The 18,636-nt window shown below is 38.6% G+C and overlaps 1 protein-coding gene across 17 annotated transcripts in view; it reads left to right on the plus strand.

The window, feature by feature from the left end:
- Positions 1 to 18,636, plus strand: part of SIPA1L1 (signal induced proliferation associated 1 like 1) — a 375,082-nt gene that overhangs the window by 71,719 nt on the left and 284,727 nt on the right. For 10 of the 17 annotated variants that reach the window (XM_077909830.1, XM_077909838.1, XM_077909828.1 and 7 more), the window contains one exon: positions 9,857 to 9,923. The exons of 5 other annotated variants lie outside the window; for them this stretch is intronic. The gene's annotated coding sequence lies outside the window, so the exon portion shown is untranslated. Of the gene's footprint in view, positions 1 to 9,668; positions 9,718 to 9,856; positions 9,924 to 18,636 lie in introns of those variants that run through there. 2 more of the 17 variants (XM_077909835.1, XM_077909836.1) reach the window with 2 other exon arrangements.

The raw sequence follows: 18,636 nt of genomic DNA on the forward strand, positions 1-18,636 counted from the left end.
TGCCACCCAGGATCCCCTTATTATTTTTATTTTTAAAAAAATTTTATTTATTTATTCATGAGAGACACAGAGAGAGAGGCAAAGACACAGGCAGAGGGAGAAGCAGGTTTCATGCAGGGAGCCGGACGGGAGACTCGATCCCAGGACTCCAGGATCACGCCCTGGGCCGAAGGTGGTGCTAAACCGCTGAGCCTCCCAGGCGTTCCTGCATTTGGTTTTAGATGAAGTCAGTAAAAGGAGACAAAATTAATAAATGCACAAGTTTTGCCAGAAATCTAAAAAATTTCTGTTTTGGAGATTGGCATTCAAGGGTGTATATATAGTCTAAAATTTTTCTAAGAGGCTTGCTTAAAAATAAGTAACCAGAAGACATTCTTTTTTTTTTGAAGACATTCTTTTAATATTCTGGGATTAGGAGCTGGTAAAAGTGATTCACCTTTTGTCTGAAAGTTTTTGAAGCATGTCCAAAGGGTACTTAAAGGGGAAAAACTGTTCTCCTTCAAGTTTATTAAAGGACTAACCATATTCTAATTTCATTTTAAGTTACACACTTTTAATTCACATGTTGATATACATTTTAATTTTCATTAATAGTTACCCTCATAGTAGGGATCTAGTATATTCTTAATGAATGACTATTTCATGACTATTAACTATTAATTTGTTACTGCTTTTAAGTTATGTTTAGCATTTGCAAGGGCTTCTTAACAGACTGTCATTTGATCCTCATAATCTTAGAAGTTAGATAGGGGAGGAATTTTCTCCATATTGCAGGGAACTTAGTGGAATTGCTCAGGTGCCACTAAATGATAACTCCAGGGTTTGAATTTAGTACTTCTAGCTTCTAATGCTATGCTTTTTGGTCAGCGCTATGGTGTTTTCCCATACAGATGTGGAAATATTTCAATACTTTGTGTTGTACAAGTCGTTCACTCATTCAGCAAAGTTTTGTTGAGGGTACGATTTTAAGTTCTAGGACTTTGTGGATGAATGTAAAGACACGCTTTCCACTGTGAAGGAAGACTGTTCATAAATAAATAAGTAGATGAGGTAATTACTGTGCCTACAGTAATAATGATGGGTACATAGTAGGTGCCCAATAAATGTTTACTAAGTAAATAAATAAGTGAGCAAAGTGATAAAAAGGGAATAAACAGTGAGTGTAGGGTCTCATATAGATAGATGGACAACAGAAGGTACTTCTGAGGAAATGATGTCTAAGCCAGAGGAAGAGCATTTCAGACAAAAGGACAGCATATACAAAGATCTAGGGCGGGAAAGAACTTGACCTCGTTGAGGATACCGAAGATGGCAGTGGAGCTAGAGCATAGTAAGGCTAAAGAGACAGGAGTCCAACATGAAATTGAAGAGAAAGAGACCAATTATGTAGGCCCGCTCTTAGACCATGGTAAGAAATTTGGCTTTTATTCCAATGTTGGGAGACAATTTCCATGTGTATTGTGTTTCCATATTGATTACCTTTGTTCTGGACTGTCGTTTCAGGGGTGATTTGTATAGTCATCAGCCTTGGAGGCTACCCTCCAGAGCAAAGATCAGTCACATTTTACTATCTATATAATAAACACAATGTCTCCTTCTGGGGTAAAGTTCAGGCAGGCATACTGCCCATTATAAAAGATTTGGGTTCATTAAGCTTGGGGTTACTCTCCTGTAACAACCCGCTGCTGTGTGGGTATTACCTGGTGGGAATTGGGACTTAAGGGACTGGCACCAAAAAATGCTGATACTCTGACTACTGCTATTGCTGTGAGTAATGAAGTCCTTTGTCTCTGACCCGAGTGTCTCATGTCCTCAGTGGTATCCGTACACCTGGGACAGTCTAACGTACTAGGTTGGAAGTTAGGGTAAAATCGTACATCTTGCATACTTCTTGATGTCTCAGGATATGTAAAGCCAGTGGTAGGTTTTCAGCAGGGGAATAATAATACGCAGTTTAACCTTTTAAGAAGTCAGTTCTAACTACCCTGTGGAAAATGATCATGGCTAGAAGTTAACGAGGAATCTGGGCCAGTTGTCTAGTTGAGAGATAATAGTGGCTTAGACTGGTGTGTTGCCAGTGGATATGGGGAGGAGGGAATTATTCAGGATGGTCTTCAGGAGGTAGAATTTAGAGGTCTTATAGAATGCATATGGGCTGTGGAAGAAAGTAATAGACAGTCAAAAAAAGGAATAGACCGTGAATCTTAGGTTTTTGCTACAACAAATGGGTAGATAGAAGTGACTTTCAGTTGGAGAAGCATCAAGATTAAGATAATTAGCTTGCAAAAGAACTTATTTCTAACTTTTGTGTTTATTTTTATTTATTTAAAAGATTTTATTTATTTATTCAAGAGAGAGAGGCAGAGAGAGGCAGAGACACAGGCAGAGAGAGAAGTAGGCTCCATCTATCCTGGGTCTCCAGATCAGGCCCTGGGCTGAAGGCGGCACTAAACTGCTTTTGTGTTTAGAAGTGCAGGGAAAGGAAGAATAAGTAGTAGGTTTGTACAACCTGGGATCAAAGGGCCGTTATGTGTACTTTCCAGGGGAAGAATATTTTTCTTTTCTTTTCTTTTCTTTTCTTTTTTTTTTTTTTAAGATTTTATTTATTCATGAGAGACGCACACACACAGAGAGAGGCAGAGACAGGCAGAGGGAGAAGCAGGCTCCATGCAGGGAGCCCGATGCGGGACTTGATCCTGGAACCCCAGTATCACGCCCTGAGCTGAAGGCAGGTGCTCAATTGCTGAGCTACCCAGGTGTCCCAAAGAACATTTTTCTTGTGTCTTCATGAGTTGTAAAATCCATTAATGTTTAATGTTTAGAAATTCAAGTCTTGCAGTCCCTTATTAAGTGAATTGTCACATTTACACTAAATTAGATTAGCTTGCGAGGATTTATTTCTTAAATAGCTGTATTGATTTTTACCCCAAATTCATTATCTGGGAGTTTACAAGGAAACTCTTTAATATGTTTCAAGGTTTTCCCCTTTCCAACATTAAAATAAGAATGCATTTTTCATGTTTATTTTTTAGATTCTAAATTTCTTTAATTTTTTAAAAAAGAATTATTTATCTTAGAGAGAGAGAAAGCAGGGGGAGGGGCAGATGGAGAGGGAGAGAAGCAGACTCTCCACTGAGCACGGAGCCTGATTTGGGGCTTGATTTCTTAATACTGAGATCATGACCTGAGCTGAAATCAAGAGTCAGAGGATTAACTGACTGAGCCTCCCGGGTGCCCTGAGATTGTGAATTTCTTTTAAAGCTGGGCTGTTGTCCCTAAATTCTCAAGGATAATTATTGCTTGTCCTGTGATCATGTAAGCTTAATATAGTAGGATGTAAGAAACAAGTGCCTATGAATTAATTTATTCTTTGTCATTTTCATTTGGAAATACCTCAGGATAACTTCTTGTCTTTCTAATACCGGTTACTGATTTCAGCAGCATCTGATTGCTTTTCATAAAGAAAGTAACTAAAAAGCTTGCAGAGGGGGTGGCCCTGGCCCTGCTTTCTTTTTTATCTAAAGAGATTTATTCTTTTGTGTGCTTCTCATGCGCTTACTGTCTTTACAGGATCATTTTGCATTTCTTAACCTTTATGTATTGTAGACTGTTTTAGGTTACAGCATGAAGTCTGCAATGAGTTTTGAATTAGTTTTGCACCATCTTGCACGTATTCTTTGTTTTCTTTCGTTCTATGGTATTTTCTTTAGTCTGTGGCCTAGGTCTAGATGTTTCCTCTTTGGAAAGAAAAGGAAAGGGAAGATAGAACTTATTAACAGGCTTTTGGGGGAGTTGGGGAGGAGGCTAAGCCAAAAATTATTTCTGCTTTAATTTATATTCCACCCCTTGGAAATCAGCAGTGGGAAAACATATTCCACTGTAAAGACAGTCCCCCCCCCCCGCCAAAATCAAGAGCACAAAATCATTAGTGCTGATCATGAGACTTTTCTAGGTGGTATGAGTTGTTATTAATCACTAATAGACTCTGGAGATACTTCTACCAGAAATGCAGTTAGAATGCGGTTATTTCTGACTTTCTGAGAAGATAAATATGCTTTTTTCTTTTCTTCCCATGGAGATCCATCTTTTTGACTTTTAACAATTTTAAGCCATGCCTAGGTAGCAGAGTGGGATTTGAACTTTCTGGGATGTGTGGTCTTTCCTTCAGAGAACTATTGTTGCTGTGCCTCAGTATTCCATTAAACAAATTCTTCAAAAAAAAAAAAAAAACCAAAAAAACAAAACAAAACAAAAAAAAAAAAAACAAATTTGTTAAAAGGGCTCAACATTTGTCACTAATTTCAAATTTCACACACTGTGCATAAGTGATGTATAGTTTCGCCCTATTTAAGCTGTTTGGAACTTCATGAATGAGTTGCTAGTCTTCTCTCTCGTTTCCTGATTTCAAAACAAAGCAGAACTATTAGTAATAAGATTTTACCAGGGCCTTCTGAGGGATTTTATGTATTGACTTACTTGAGCCCGAATGTGTAGCCTATGGAATGTGCTGGAATCCTAAAGAATAATATAGAATATATTCTATATTCTATATATAATATAGAATATATTCCTATATCCTAAAGGATTCTTTATATTGTTCTTGCAGTCTCAGTAGCCCTTGATCCATAGTTCCATCTCTCCTGCCCATCTTCTTCCATTTGAGGTATAGCTGAGGGCACAGTAATTAGAGGATTTGAGTCAGACCTGGTTTGTGCCTGAGCTCCTGCTTGTTGATCTGTGACCCCAGGCAACACACTTAACCTTTCTTGGCTTCAGAGCTTCACTGTAAAATTCAGACTCTGCTGATGACCTCCTCACGGTTTAGTGAGACATAGTTGTATATGTCAAAGAACTTGTGTTTAGGGCTGGTAGGTTCTCACCAAGAACTAGAACACAATCAGTATTTTGAAGTTGTGTGTTCCCCTATGATCTCATCCTTCTGCCTCTGTCTGGATGTGACTACTATCCTGAATTTTAAGCATTCCCTTGCTTTAAAAAAGAATATATTTGTAAACTATATTTTAGCCTTGCCTGTTTGGGTTCTGCAAAAAATGGTATCATATATAGTCTCTAATAATGTTTTTGTCTCTGTGGGCTTCTCCCTTACTGGTCCCTTAAAGAGAGTAGGCTTTTTCTGATACTAGATCAGAGGTTGGGGTAGCATTAGGTGACACGGGGCACTGAGTCCAAGTAGGAAAAGGGATTATTGGGAGCTGGGTTTACTACTATTATAGGGAAGGGAGAGGGGAAAGCTAGAAAGACCCCATGGTTGGGCAGGAATTCAGGCCATCTGCATGAACTCCTGATCTGGAATAGACATAGATATAGAAAGAAAGAAGGAGGTGTGTGTATATGTATGCATGTACTTCTGTTCTCCTGGCTAGGAGCAGCTATAACCCATTTGCAATAAGCACACCCTGATCTTGGTTTCTAAATACCACTTTTCCCCCTTCTAGAATAGTAGGAGTTACTAGACTAGAAATCACTTTTTGGCAGCCATCATAAAATAATTAATTTGGCCAAGAATTATCCCTGGACACAAATACTGGGTCAAAGTTCGTTGGTAGGATATTTATATAGTCTGAAAGTATCCTACCACAAAGTACTTAAAAATTACAAAGTAGAAAGAGTAACTTTGCAGTGGAAATCTGACAGAGTCCTCCCTAAAATCAGGTGATAGAAGTTCATGTTACCAGTATGGAAAAAAGATTAACATAGTGTATCACCTGGTAGGATACAACAAGGGGAACTATCTTCCTTGGCATTCCTGCTGAAAATTCGTAACTAGAAACTAATCATAAGAGAGTATTAGACAAACCCAAATTAAGGAACATGCTACAAAATTGGCCTGGTCTTCACAGTTGTCAAGGTCACGAATGTCAGTCAGGAATTCTAGATTGAAATACACTAATGAGATGTGAAAACTAAGTACAGTATGAGATCCTGAATGGATTGGATCCTTTTACTAAAATGGACATTATTGGGATAATTGGAGGGTGTAAGATCTGGTCTGCAGATTAGATGATGGTACTATGTAATTTTGATGATTTTCCTGGCCATAATTGCAGTTTTGTAGAATGCCCTCATTTATAGAAATTACTGTCTAAACTCTGTAGGGGTGATAGGCTATCATGTTGGCTACTTACTCTTAAGTGACTCTGAGAAATAAAGTTATTTGTACGAACTAGTCTTGGGTTGTTTTTTTTTTTTTTGGTTGATCTGAGATTATTAAGCAAAACAACAAAAAGCCCCTCGTATTAGTTGACTTAGTAGTTAATTGTTGGCTTATCGGACAAATCATTTGTAAGGTTTAAGAGGTTTGCTTTTTCATGTTGTCTTGTCTTGCAGCTGCCCCATAGTGTAGGCTTTATGCCACATCTTGATTTGTCTTTTGGTGTATTGGTTTTAGAGTATTTGCCATTATTTCATGGGGTGCCTGGGTGGCTCCCTCCATTAAGCATCTGACTTTTGATCTAAGCTCAAATCTTGATATCAGAGTTGTTAGTTCAAGCCCCATATTGGGCTCCACATTGGATGTAGAGCCAACTAAAATAGAACAATACAAAACAAAATAAAACAAAAATAAAAATAAAAAAGTATTTACCATCATTTCATTAATATGTTCTTTCCCCTGCTCATTATTTATTGTGACAAACTCCTTTTCATGGAAAGCATGATTTATAGAAATAGGGCCTTTCATTGTTACAATTTAGTGATAATACTATATTTAATTTTGACTTTGTATGTTTTACTCTTTTATCCTCAATTTGCTGGGGAGCTATTCAAGCTTTCCTTTTCTCTCTCTCTCTCCTGTTCTTTCACCACACTGTATCTACCTTAGCATTGAACATATTTCATTAGGCTTTTAGTATAAGATATTGGGCTGGTTGATTGCTGTTTTAGAATTTAGAGTTTCAGAAAGCATAAACAGGGTAAGGGGAATTGCATAGACAGAGTGGTGAATTCGATGTTATACTAAATCATAAGCTGGGCAGTTACCTAAGTGGTTAGCCCCCAGAGGTTTAGGATGAAGCATATCAGGACCAAGTTGGTCATACTTTAAAAGTTCTAAGGTTTGGGAGGAGGGTCAGGGAAAGGTAGGGGAACTAAGGGAGAAGGTTAATTGTCAGAACAGCCTTCCCTCTCTGAAAACGTGATGTGCGAGTTATCTGTTTGGTAGAAATCTGCCCTTTCTTGTTAGAACAAAGAATTGTGGGTTAAAGGCATTGAATGTCCACCCATACTTTTTTCTGTGGTGGAACTGAAATCCATCATCGGACTTGTTTTCCTTAGGTAGGGTGGAGGACAAATTTCTCTTTAGCAGCTACACTAATTTTAATATTTTTCAGAATGATCAAGGAAAAAAGCTTTTAAAAACCCAGAGTGGTAGTTACATTGCACTTAGTATACACCCACACATGCAGGCTTTTCTTCAGCATTTTGTTATTTTTTTTTCTTGCTGCTTTTACAGTGTAGGTGGCCTTCTCTGGATTGCTTTTGACAGGAAATTGAGCAACCTTTCTTTTTTGGAACAGAATATATTTTACTGGTGAGAGGAAAAAAAATAAAGTGTTTATGTTTTGAAATTTGATTATGAATTTTTATTTGAAGACTGATTTTAAGTCTAGGAAAATGAGGTTGGGTTAAGTAGATTTCACATTGTGTGTTAATATTTCTGAGCCTCCCTAGTAATTTTTAGGCCTTCCCTTCTTTCTTCCTTTTTTATAGAAAAAAAGGAAGGCCTGGAAATTATTTTGCTTAATAAAAAAAAAAGTACTCTGCTTTGTTCTCTTAGCCGCTGATGGGTATTAAGAAGTCATCTTTGACCAGCTCATTAGTTTTTTGGCTTTTGTTTGAGGCTGCCTTCCCCAGTGGTCTTCTATCTATAGTGGAGGAGTGATGGGCTCTACACTGGTTTCACAGGCATCTTGAATCTAGAATGGGTATTAGCCCTTCCTTTGGACAAGAACATTATTCAGTAAAGCTTCCTAATGATTCGGTTTTTGTAGAGGTTCCCGGAGCACGGGTAGGGGGCTCCAGATGGGAGGGCTGCCTCTGACACAGATCCAGCCTACCCTGCCAGCCCCCCCCACTGATCCTTGGGGATGCGAATGCCAGTCTGCCCGCCGCACACCCAGGTGCTCACTGCCTGGGTGATTGTGGTTGAGTACGATTTACATAGTTCCTTTCTACACTGGGGACTCAGAGAAAGAAATCAGTCTATAATTAAAATATAAACTCACATGCTACATCGAGGAAATGTCCAGTCAGAATGGACTAATTCTGATGGAATCTTCCTAAGTGTGTTCATGTAGCATATCCTTTCATTTGGTTTAAACTTTGCATGTTTGTTCATGAATCTAGCCAGATTACTGGTGCATGTCAGCTGTCAGATATGTCTTCGTTATGTAATTAGTTAGTTACAGCTCATTAATTAAGCTCGACAAAACAAAGCATGTGTTTTGAGTGTTACAGGTGTCCTTACTTATTTTCTTAGGCTGTGGATGCAGCCTAAGGAAATAAGTTGACTAAGTGTATTGGTCAATCATGTAGAAACTGCAGGGTTTAGTATGTGGGAAACTTGACTTTATAGGTTTCTTTTCCCCATAGTGCCCCACTGCTCTTTGCACCATGTGATTGCAGTAGGGGAGGAAAGTCCTGCTACAAGGTTTTGCCAGGGTCTGTTTTGCTGTCTGCATAAAGTCATGGTAGGCTCCGTTTGAACATTGAAAGTGGATTTTGAAGTACCTAGCTGCATATTTGGCTTAATCAGTGATGGGAGTCCTACTATCTAGGGTGAGAAGCCGGGAAGAGGAACTTCACCCCTCTTGGCCTTCCCAGGAATGGGGAATATCTGTGAGGGAAACTAAGCCCTGGTTCTTTTCACTCTTCTTAGTTTCCATTTTATATGTCTGGGAACAAAGTTGTGGGGCTAAGTTAACATAGTTGTAGTCTGACACAGCATTTCACCTCAGTGAACGTTAAAAAATTAGTTTCTTGGAAGGCTCTTAAGGGCATGTGTACTTTGATTATTTTAATATTTTTAGAATGGATACATGTACTGTATATTATTAATATGGAGCATGGTCATATTCCTTTAAGTAATGATAAGCTTACCAGTCACAGGAAATGTTACTGTCTCTAGTGGGAGCTTATAGCCTATCTGAAAGGACCAGTTGAGAATTGTAAAATTTCTAAGTGATCAGAATAGCTGTTTGCTTTGGAACAGGGTTTCTCAACCTTACTGCTGTGACCTTTGGGGCTGGATTATTCTTTGTAGTGAGGGGCTGTCCCGTGCAGTAGGATGGGGTTAGCAGCATCCCTGGCTTCTACCCATTAAATGCTGGCAGCATACCTCTTCCCCATGTTGAGACAACCAAAAATATTTCCAGACATTGCAAGATATCTCCTGGTGTTCTCACCCCCTGTTGAGAACCACTGGTTCGGAACAGTGGTTCCCCTGGGCACGGACAGGCTGACTACATCAGCATCACCTTGTTGGTGCACTTCGTACACATTCGAGTTCCTGAGTTTCTCCAGACTTCCTGAATGGATGATACGGGCTGCAGCCCTGGATCAGCAACCTGCCTAGAGACTGAATAACTGGGTTTAGGAATTTGTTGTTTAAGTAGGAGTGGCTGTTGGTTGGCTTACGTTTAAATATGTGTTGAACTACACATAAAGAGATGACCAGTGAAGGAGAGTTTTAGAGGTAGAGTAAGTATATCCTCTCACAGTTATGATTTGGTTTGTAGCAGTGATCTTTCCCCCCTTAATATTGTGAGGGACAATTGTATGTTTTTCAGAATTCGAAAATAACCTTATTATGCTAAAGTTGATAATTATTTTAATCCAGGTGTTGAGAGAATACCTCAAGTTGGACTCAAAAGCAGGATTCATTACTAACTCTGACGTGGAAGAAGGTGAGTTGGTGAAGTAGTCACAAAGTCCTGTGGGGGAAGGGAGTGCCACTTGGCTGCTGATGCTTAGGAGGCCTGCTCCTTGTAGGGATATGCAGATTTGTCACACGTGGACCCTGTGTTTGTTCCTCACTGGTTTTTCCTCCTTCATTGTTTTTGCTGCTGAAAGGCAGAAATGGAATTGGGGAGGAAAGGAAACTCCTGTGCAGTTTGTACTCGTTGATTTCTGAATTCAGCATTGTCATCTTTACAGATAAAATAGTTCAGGTTTTTTTTTTTTTCTGGCTACTTAAATTAACAATAAGAAGGTTTTTATTACCTACTTATGTTCCTGTTGCACAGTAAATCCGTTCCAAAAAGTCTTCTATGTGTTTCTTAAAATTTGATGGATGTTGACGCCTTAGCCCATGCTAACCGTGTTGCATTAGGGTGTGATTTCGAATGTCAGGCTTATCCTGAAAAAGTGAGAGATGGTTGGATGATTTGCCTGACATTTATCATGTGGGTGTCACCCCTGGTCTCAGAGTGGTTCCCCTTGGTTATTACTCCCAGGTACGAACCCAGGCCCACTTTAGGCCTGTTGTAATGTTTCAATGCACATTTTCATCAGTTGTAAAAGGGTATGTACTCTTACTGAGAAAAACAACAGTGTCATTCAGATTGAGAGAGACATTTCCACAAGCTACAAATGGTGTAATAAGTTAAACTCTTAAATTCAGATAAAATAAGTGACTTGGGGATGTGTAGGTTTCTTTGGTTTTGCTGAAGCAAAGACTTGGGGATTTTTCTTACTTGTTACTTCTTTGGAAGCAGAAGCAAATTGCCTAAGGAGTTGGCTCTTCTGGAGCACTACAGCCTACAAAGGATGGTCAAGGTTATCTGAGCATCTCCTGTAGTAAACCTTTGTGCAGAGCCTAAGGCTTCTTTTCCAAAGCCTGCTGAGTAATTGGAGCAGTGCTTTCAAAGTGGCTGGCTGTCTCCAACCTTCCTTGCATTTCAGTAAGAGGAACTGAAGAATGATGATCTCTGATGATGTTTTTAAAGTGCATTAGGACACTTTACTGGTAACATTTATTTGATCAAACTCAGCATTGTTCTTTAATAAAGTGAAATCTAGGAAGGATTTTTAAGTCTCCGTAATCTGTAGCCATTTGAAAAGCCCAAGTCTTTATTAGCAACAAATTAAAAACCTGTCTTTGAGAATGTAGCATCTGTGGAACCATCAAGAATTGCTTAGTGGTGCAGCAAGCAGCCTATAGACATGCCCCATGACTGTAGCTCGGGTGTTTTGTGGAGGAAGAGAAATCAGTGGCTGGCATTCAGTGCCCTCTGGTCTTCACTTTAGTCTTGGAAGTTGTTTTTCAAGATAGACTTTTTCCCCTCCAGAGTGCCTGTATACAATGGAAACATGTACCTTCTATGCAGTCCCTGTGTGCCTTACGGTATTTTAAACACTCTTAGGTAAGGATCAGGCTCCTAGTATGGCCGTTGTTAGCAGAAGCTGTAAGTTCTGGGATTACTGTGAGGCTAAGCTTGCTTAGCTTTGGTATTGTAGCAGCTACACCGTGTCTTTTGAATTTTGTTCAGCCTTATAACCTGAACCTGGGGCACTTAAAGCATTCTGTTTAAGCGATTAAAACACTGTTTAATAGCGGTAATATCTGACGGTGCTAGGTAGGTCTATCTGTCCGGTCAGGTGGGAGATTCTTCTCGTAAGCATTCTTACTAGCTCAGGTCTGCTCAAACAGACAAGGGAGGCTTCAATTGGGCCATTTTCCAGACCTCTTGGTGGCATAACTCTTTCTTGGCCTTCTAAATGTGCACTTCCTTTCTAAAGACTCTATCTCCACTTTAGAGATATCTGAATCAATTCCCTTCTTCAGAAGGAAACAAAAATCCAAAAAACCAAACCAAACCAAATGCACCCACCAAAATGAACCAAACCAAATGCACCCACCCAAATGAACCAAACCTTGTATTTTCTAGGCAGTCATATGTGGATTTTATTAAATCCATCATTCTTAAACATTTTTATTTATTTTTTGAGTAACATTATTCAAGAATACAGAAAGCATACTTTTCCTTCCCTTAAAAAGAATTGTATTGCTATTTTCTTTCTAAATCCTCAGCGAAAAACAGAGTGCTGTTAATTGATAATAATCTCTCACTAAATTATTTGCTTTCACACATTGAAACATTTGAATAATTTTTCCCAAGTATTGTATTTTTGCTTTGGATTTTCCCTTGTATAGATAGTTATGTGCTGGTAGGTGAGATGTTGTTTAAATTTTTCTCTTACTTCAGTCTGATTATTGCATCCCATTCTTCTGCTTTTAATGGGAGAGTAGTTGAAGAAATTTTAAAAAGCTGTGCACTTATTTCTTTTCCTGAAAATAAAATTTAAAAAGAATAACTCGTCACATTTATATGTAAATGCATGTAAATACATGATATGCAAAGTAAAGACATACTTCTTACTGTTTTCACGGGAAGTCCCGGTCATTTAGTAAATATAAAAGGAAAAGAAAAAGAACACATGTTCGTGCATTCTCCTAGACTTTTCTTGGTATTGTATCAGGTAGTAGCAAGAAATCCAATAATCATAGTGCCTTACATCAGCCATCCACACAGTAGAATGACCATAGCAGATTCAGAGGTCAGCTGAAAAATGGAACCTCCTCCCTGGCTGTCCAGCCTCATGTCCAGTGATGTACCTCATCTCTTTCTTCTGCCTATAACCCTAACAAATCATGTCTTCCTTAAAACTGAAGGGAACGGATTCCTCCTTAAAGGTAGTCCAGTGACAGACAACAGGTTAATTAATAAAGGACTTTGAATATAGTAACTTTTAGAAGGGATGAAGTCAGATGCTTCCCTCGAGCACACTTGTGAGGTTCTTTGGGTCAGCCTACCTTGAAGTTTCCCAGTGGCACTGAGAGTACAAAAGGAAGACAGCTTTTTAGGATATAAATAGTGGATGGAATTTTATTAACTAAATGCTAACTATAATATAATATGAAAATACTAAAATTTTATAGTAGCGAAGGGATGCTTGCAGAGTTTTTCCTTTCATCTTTGGCCACGAGTAATGGGAATGGGGCTCGGCATGCCTTGTGGTCACTACAGAATTATTTCACTCTTCTTATTTATTATTCAGAGCCTTCTTTTTTGTTCTTAAAAAAGAAGATTCTGTGAAATCCTTTGGCCTAGCAGACATTTTTACCAGCCTATAGAACTGTGGCATCACTCCTTCACATTGACTGATAATATCATGCTCCTTTTCTCTGGAGTAGGGACAACTTACTCTCACTGAAGTTTTACCCCTTATGTTCTTCAAAACACAACTGGCCCACATCAAATAAAGAGTTGCCTCTTTTAAACTCATTCTTATGACAAACAGAACAAATGCTAATAGGAATTGATTTAGGTTGTCTTTGGAAGAGTGCTTTATTTCTTAGTACCTGGTTCTTATTTTGGTCCTGGGTTTGTATGGCTATGATCTTGTATACTAATACCATGTTACCTAGTCAGTTCCTCAAACTATTTGTTTTCTAGTTGACTGTCTAATAAATGTAAAATGTGCTAATAGGAGTGGATTTGAGCAAATGTCTAAAGAAGAAAGAAAGAGAAGCAAGGACATGAACATTGAATGGATGTGAATGGACATCCGGGTAGGAATGGTGCAGATCTGCCACTGCTTGCCTTAAAAAGTTGGGTCGGTGAAGGAATTTTGAAGACTTGGCTTCTGGGAACAGATCCCAGAGTGGATCTAGACATGAAACTTGTGGGGAGCTCGCCTCTGCTAGTTCTTCACAATATACCTTTTCTCCAAGGGTTTAGGAGACTGTTTGTGGTAGGAGTTTTATTTTACAACCTAGGCTTTATTTTCATGTTTGTCAATACTTGAGCGTATTTCATATAAAAAGTTGTAAATATCTTCACGAGCATTTGAATGGCTTTCATCAAAACCATGTGTTCAAAATTAAGGCCATGGTAGGTGAAGTCTTCCATTTAGGGAAGTGCAGTATGCCATGTTTTGGGGGTTTTGCTGCACCCAGGAGATGCCTTTATTGTGCCTTTTTGGAAATGATTTTTAATCAAGAGAATATAGAGGTGAATGCCCTAGGCTTGAGGAAAGCTATTGCTCCTATCTGCACAAAACATGCCAAGGCCCCTAATGAGTAGATGATAAAAAAAGACATGGGAAAGGTGTGGACATGTTCCCTTTCCACATGGCACCAGCCTCTTCAGAGGTAAGGATGTTCCCTGAACCATTGTTTGTCTCAGCTTATGGTTGGCTCTGTGTTCTTGCCATGATGGTGTCCTTAATAAAAATGCACTCATGCACTGCTATTCTAGGTGAGTCTTCAGTAGGTTAAGTAATGAAATGGTTGCTGAAGAACTAATGGACTTTGATTTTTTTTTTCCCTCCTCAGAGAGTAAAATTTTTTTTTAAGTCTATAACTTAATTCAGTAACTGGCCTTTTTCTGCCACTGACTGTTTTTCCCCCCAGTGAGTTGGAATACAAATGGCTTGAGAAATTGATAAGGTAACATTTGCTGGGTATTGTTCTATATATAGGGACCTCTGGGTATGTCTTAGCCTTAAAGCTTTTGTAGTTACAAGAAGTAAGATATTCTACTTCAGTAGCCATTTGTCTCCCCTCTGGATTTATTAGTGGAGAAGTTAATTCAATTAAGTAAACAACTTAATGTATATAGAGAGTTTTTTTTTTTGGTTGATGTTGACCAGGCTAGAAGTACTAAAAAACCAAATGCTTCTTGTAATCAAGTTGTTTTTCTAGAGGAGAAGATAAGACATAATTAAAATTTGCAAAAAAAAAAAAAAAATAAAAAAATAAAATAAAATAAAATTTGCCATTACAAATGACCAAATGTAATACGGCCTTTTGTGGAAATACAAGTACAATGCATTGAAGTGTCTATAGAGGGAGAAGTAAATCTATGGAGATGGTGTCATTGGAACTGAGCATTTAAAGATCCATCCATCCATTCTCTAAAAGGATAACATTTGTTTCTTTAGGTAACCGAAGTAATTCTTACTTATTGTATAGAATCTGGATGTTCCTAAAAGGTGCACAGATAAAAATAAATATCACCCAGTTCATACCAGGTCACTCAGTCCCCATCACTCAGAGGTAATTATCCCTGTTAACATTTTTGCTTTTTATTTGTGAAAAATTTTAGACATACACTGAAGTAGAAAGAAGCGCACAGTGAGGCCCCACATCCTCCACATCTAGTTTTAATTATAGACATTATGTCATGCTTGTTCATTCATCTTCTTTTTTGTTTTTTTTTTTTAATTTCAAAGCACTACTTAGATATTATATCATTTTACCTGTAAATATTTCAGTGAATATTTTTTAACAGATAGTGACTTTAAAAAAGTCACAATATCTTTACTCTTAACAAAATTAACAATTATTCTTTAATATTACTTACTAGCCAGTCCTGTAATCCCCAGTTCATGTTCAGTGTCTTCCATTCTCTCAAAAATTTGATTTCACAGTTAGTTTGTTAGACCCAGGATCCAAGCAGGTTAAATCCTGGCATTCGTCTCTTTTAAGTCTTTCTTGATCTAACATTTCCTTTCCCTTTCTCATGTAATTTATTGTAGAAGAAACCAGGTCATTTGTTGTTTAGGACTGCTAATATTTTAATAGTGTTCTTTTAGGTTTGTTCTACCTAAAAGTGTATATTTTATTTATTTATTTTTTTAAAGATTTTTAAAAATTTATTTATCAGAGACAGAGAGAGAGACAGAGAGACGGGTAGGAGCAGAGGGAGAAGCAGGCTCCATTCAGGAAGCCTGACGTGGGACTCGATCCTGGGTCTCCAGGATCACACCCTGGGCTGAAGGCGGTGCTAAACCCGTAAGCCACCGGGGCTGCCCACCATGTGTATATTTTATTTTATTTTTTAATTTTTCCAAAGATAGATTTATTTATTTATTTATTTATTTATTTATTTATTTATTTATTTATTTATTTATTTATGATAGAGAGAGAGAGAGGCAGTGACACAGGAGGAAGGAAAAGCAGGCTCCATGCCAGGAGCCTGATGTGGGACTCAATCCTGGGACTCCAGGATGGTGCCCTGGGCCAAAGGCAGGCGCCAAACTGCTGAGCCACCCAGGGATCACACCTTGTGTAGATTTTAAAAGCAAAATTGAAATCCTGTGCATGCTGTTTTAGAAGCTGTTTTTATACTTAGTGATATAAGGAGGACATTTTCCTGTTATTTACCCTTCCACAATTTTCTTTTTTTTAAGATTTTATTTACTTAGCTTGAACAGGAGGGAGGGAGAGGGAGAAGTAGACTCCCTGCTGAGCATGGAGCCTGATGCGGGACTCCATCCCAGAACCCTGAGATCATAACTTGAGCCAAAGGCTGATGCTTAACCAACTCTGATGACGAGAGTCATTCAGGTGCCTTTACAATTTATTTTCTGTTAAGTCATGGCATTACAGTAACTAAAAATGAGAAAGATGCATTTGGTTATATTTAAAGTATATCTTACTTACGTTAGTGATCGGTATTATAACATCAAATTGCTCATTCCTTCCCTTCCTCCCTCCCTTTTCTAGTTCTTCCTTCCCTTCCTCCTTTTCCTCCCCCACCCCTATTTAAAAGATTTTATTTATTCATGAGAGATACACAGAGGCAGAGACATAGGCAGAGGGTGAAGCAGGCTCCCTGCAGGGAGCCTGATGTGGTACTTGATCCCGGGGCCCTGGGATCATGACCTGAGCCAAAGGCAGATGCTCAACTACTGAGCCATGCAGGTTTTCTTCCCCACCCAGCAGCTACCTGTTATGGTATAACTATAGCTATATAGTTATAGTTAGCTATAACATTGGTGATGAGTTCCCGGAATCCAGAGTGCGTTTTATGTTCCATGAGCCATGTGAATAAAGGGTTGTGTAAAACCCAGGCTTATGGTATGCTGACAGTGTTGAAAATAGAGGAGTTTGAGGGTGTCCATCCAGCCCAGATTTTCTGGAGAGTCCATGAAAAGAAGGGGACCCTCATTATTGTTATTGTAAGATGACCTTTATGAAAAAAGTTAAGTTTGCATTCTTACAAAGTGTAGGCCACTAGTGGGAAATCATTCCTAAGTAGTTAAAAGGGACCATGCCTGTTTTAGTTGAGATGTTAATGTAATGTTTTTATTTTAAAACATTTATTTATTTATTTTAGAGAGAGAGAGAGGGAGGAAGAGAAGGGAGAGAATCTCAAGCAGACTCTCTGCTTAGCCTGGTGCAGAGCTTGATCTCAGGACCCTGAGATCGTGACCTGAGCTGAAATCAAGAGTCAGACACTTAACTAACTGAGCCACCCAGGCACCCCTTTTTCATCTTATTCTTTAATCCAAAGTCACCTAATAACCCTGTAAAGTCCTTGTCAGATGTTTTTAAGTTAATTTTACTAAGAGTAATAAATGAGTCTGCTTATAAGGTTTTCTCTGTACCACCCCCTTCCCGTTTCCGTATAGCTCTCCAGAGCTAAGTACTTTGTTGATGTGGGGTTTATATTTTCATTTCTAATGTGAAGATTTGGTATTTTTTTGTTTCAAAACTTCATATAATTGGTATTGTATTGAATATCAGTAACTTCTTGTCATTCAGTTACATGCTTTGGAGATCTCTCTTCATATAAACCTAGTTCATCTTTTTCAATAGCTGCCTATTCTGTAGACTCATCAGGGGAATATAGCATGGTTTTTCTGCCATTCTCCTGATGCTGAATTCCTAGGTAGTTTTCAGTATTCCTGGTTACAAATCAGACTGCAGAAAATAGCCTTGTCCTTGGCTGTGTGCATGTGGGCATAGGTTTCTCTCTGCGGTTGTCGGGCCAGGGGATATTGTAATAGATACTCTCAAATTGTTCTACCAGAATGACTCCCATTAGAAGAGGGAGTTTATCTAGAGAAAGGTTCTCAAATTCCACATATTTATCTAGAGAAATGGGACAGCACAGGAGCTAAATCTAAGAACTAACTTACGGTTTACAAATAAGTAGACCTTATTAACTTTTAATATTTGACTTTGAAATTTCTTTTTTTAAATTATTACTATTTTTTAAGTAGGCTCCATGCCCAGCATGGAGCCCAGTGTGGGGCCTAAACTCATGACCTTGAGATCAAGACCTGAACTGAGATCAAGAGTTGGACACTTAATGGACTGAGCCACCCTAGCGCCCTGAAGTTTTCTTTTTTAAGACTAGTTTTATTTATTGGGCTAGATTTTGCTACCAGATGTGAATTTATTTCTATGTAAAGATTTCTGCAATTAAATGATTAACAAGTGAATTATTACAATGGCTACTGTGCTCTCACATGAAAATAACACTTAGTTTTAGAATCTGTGTACTGGGGCGGAGCTGGGTGTGGGGATTGTATTAAGTGTCTGCGGTCTGCAAGGCCTTCTCAGTGAACCGCTAATCTGTGTTCTAATGGCTGAGGAATGTTTTGTGTCTCCGGCATCACCCCTGCCACATTATGGACACCACAGGCAGAGGGAATACATAATTAGATGAGGGCCTCCTCCAGGGGAGGGGTAGGCACGCTGCCTTGTCCTTAGGTTTCCTGTAAAGAACATTCTTCACAGTAAAGAATGTTTCCTTTGCATGGTTGTATGGCATGTCAGGGAAGACAGGCACAGTTCTTCATTCCTTCAATGTTGTAAGAAAA

This window comes from Canis aureus, chromosome 9, assembly GCF_053574225.1.
Source record: "Canis aureus isolate CA01 chromosome 9, VMU_Caureus_v.1.0, whole genome shotgun sequence".
Taxonomy (NCBI): Eukaryota; Metazoa; Chordata; class Mammalia; order Carnivora; family Canidae; genus Canis; species Canis aureus.